This window comes from Fringilla coelebs, assembly GCF_963513975.1.
Source record: "Fringilla coelebs genome assembly, contig: SCAFFOLD_45, whole genome shotgun sequence".
In the NCBI taxonomy this organism is placed as follows: domain Eukaryota; kingdom Metazoa; phylum Chordata; class Aves; order Passeriformes; family Fringillidae; genus Fringilla; species Fringilla coelebs.
The window spans coordinates 1,030,639-1,033,879 of NW_028167308.1; positions in this window are offsets into that span (position 1 = coordinate 1,030,639).

A 3,241-nucleotide genomic window follows, 5' to 3' on the forward strand; every position below is an offset into this window, starting at 1 on the left:
GCAAAACTCACATGCCGCTGTTCTGGGTGTCAGTTTTCAGGACCCACTTGGCACTCTTAAACCAGACACAGTTGGCACTGGTGCCACCTTGCGTCTGGGAGGCATCCTGCGAGAAGCCCAATTCCAGGAGGCACCCGGAATTTAAGGCCTCAGGACCCTGAACCATTGTACAGGCTTTTTCCCTGGGAAACAAAACTCACAAGCCACTGTTCTGGGTGTCAGTTTTCAGGACCCACTTGGCCCTGTTAAACCCGACAGAGTTGGAACTGGGGCCACCATGCGTCTGGGAGGCATCCTGCGAGAGGCCGAATTCCAGGAGGCACTTGGCAATTTAAGGCCTCAGGCCCCTGAACCATTTTACAGGCTTTTTCCCTGGGAAACAAAACTCACAAGCCACTGTTCCGGGTGTCAGGTTTCAGGACCCACTTGGCACTCTTAAACCAGACCAAGTTGGAACTGGTGCCATCTTGCGTCTGGGAGGCATCCTGCGAGAGGCCGAATTTCAGGAGGCACCCGGCAATTTGAGGCCTCAGGCCCCTGAACCATTGTACAGGCTTTTTCCCTGGGGAACAAAACTCACAAGCCACTGTTCTGGGTGTCAGTTTTCAGGACCCACTTGGCACTCTTAAACCAGACTAAGTTTGCACTGGTGCCCTCTTGCGTCTGGGAGGCAGTATGCGAGAGGCCGAATTCCAGGAGGCACCCAGCAATTTAAGGCCTCAGGCCCCTGAACCATTGTACAGGCTTTTTCCCTGGGAAACAAAACTCACAAGCCACTGTTCTGGGTGTCAGTTTTCAGGACCCACTTGGCACTCTTTAACAAGACCAAGTTGGAACTGGTGCCACCTTGCGTCTGGGAGGCATCCTGCGAGAGGCCGAATTCCAGGAGGCACCCGGCAATTTAAGGCCGCAGGACCCTGAACCATTTTACAGGCTTTTTCCCTGGGAAACAAAACTCACAAGCCACTGTTCTGGGTGTCAGTTTTCAGGACCCACTTGGCACTCTTTAACAAGACCAAGTTGGAACTGGTGCCACCTTGCGTCTGGGAGGCATCCTGCGAGAGGCCGAATTCCAGGAGGCACCCGGCAATTTAAGGCCTCAGGCCCCTGAACCATTTTACAGGCTTTTTCCCTGGGAAACAAAACTCACAAGCCACTGTTCTGGGTGTCAGTTTTCAGGACCCACTTGGCACTCTTTAACAAGACCAAGTTGGCACTGGTGCCACCTTGCGTCTGGGAGGCATCCTGCGAGAGGCCGAATTCCAGGAGGCACCCGGCAATTTAAGGCCTTAGAACCCTGCACCATTGTACAGGCTTATTCCCTGGGAAACAAAACTCAGAAGCCACTGTTCTGGGTGTCAGTTCACAGGACCCTATTAGCACTCTCAAACCAGACCAAGTTGGCACTGGTGCCATCTTGCGATTGGGAGGCATCCTGCGAGAGGCCGAATTCCAGGAGGCACCCAGAAATTTAAGGCCTCAGGCCCCTGAACCATTTTACAGGCTTTTTCCCTGGGAAACAAAACTCACAAGCCACTGTTCTGGGTGTCAGTTTTCAGGACCCACTTGGCACTCTTAAACCAGACCAAGTTGGAACTGGTGCCACCTTGCGTCTGGGAGGCATCCTGCGAGAGGCCGAATTCCAGGAGGCACGCGGATATTTAAGGCCTCAGGCCACTGAACCATTCTACAGGCTTTTTCCCTGGGAAACAAAACTCACAAGCCGCTGTTCTGGGTGTCAGTTTTTAGGACCCACTGGGCACTCTCAAACCAGACTAAGTTGGAACTGGTGCCATCTTGCGTCTGGGAGGCATCCTTCGAGAGGCCGAATTCCAGAAGGCACCCGGAACTTTAAGGCCATAGGACCCTGAACCATTATACAGGCTTTTTCCCTGGGAAACAAAACACACAAGCCACTCTTCTGGGCGTGAGTGTGCAGGACCCTATTGGCACTCTCAAACCAGACCAAGTTGGAACTGGTGCAACCTAGCGTCTGGGAGGCATCTTGCGAAAGGCCCAATTCCAGGAAGCACCCGGCTATTTAAGGCCATAGGACCCTGAACCATTGTACAGGCTTTTTCCCTGGGAAACAAAACTCACAAGCCACTGTTCTGGGTGTCAGTTTTCAGGACCCACTTGGCACTCTTTAACAAGACCAAGTTGGAACTGGTGCCACCTTGCGTCTGGGAGGCATCCTGCGAGAGGCCGAATTCCAGGAGGCACCCGGCAAGTTACGGCCATAGGACCCTGAACCATTATACAGGCTTTTTCCCTTGGAAACAAAACTCACAAGCCGCTGTTATGGGTGTCAGTTTTCAGGAGCCACCTGGCACTCTTAAACCAGACACAGTTGGCACTGGTGCCACCTTGCGTCTGGGAGGCATCCTGCGAGAAGCCCAATTCCAGGAGGCACCCAGCAATTTAAGGGCTCAGGACCCTGAACAATTGTACAGGCTTTTTCCCTTGGAAACAAAACTCACATGCCGCTGTTCTGGGTGTCAGTTTTCAGGACCCACTTGGCACTCTTAAACCAGACACAGTTGGCACTGGTGCCACCTTGCGTCTGGGAGGCATCCTGCGAGAAGCCCAATTCCAGGAGGCACCCGGAATTTAAGGCCTCAGGACCCTGAACCATTGTACAGGCTTTTTCCCTGGGAAACAAAACTCACAAGCCACTGTTCTGGGTGTCAGTTTTCAGGACCCACTTGGCCCTGTTAAACCCGACAGAGTTGGAACTGGGGCCACCATGCGTCTGGGAGGCATCCTGCGAGAGGCCGAATTCCAGGAGGCACTTGGCAATTTAAGGCCTCAGGCCCCTGAACCATTTTACAGGCTTTTTCCCTGGGAAACAAAACTCACAAGCCACTGTTCCGGGTGTCAGGTTTCAGGACCCACTTGGCACTCTTAAACCAGACCAAGTTGGAACTGGTGCCATCTTGCGTCTGGGAGGCATCCTGCGAGAGGCCGAATTTCAGGAGGCACCCGGCAATTTGAGGCCTCAGGCCCCTGAACCATTGTACAGGCTTTTTCCCTGGGGAACAAAACTCACAAGCCACTGTTCTAGGTGTCAGTTTTCAGGACCCACTTGGCACTCTTAAACCAGACTAAGTTTGCACTGGTGCACTCTTGCGTCTGGGAGGCAGTATGCGAGAGGCCGAATTCCAGGAGGCACCCAGCAATTTAAGGCCTCAGGCCCCTGAACCATTGTACAGGCTTTTTCCCTGGGAAACAAAACTCACAA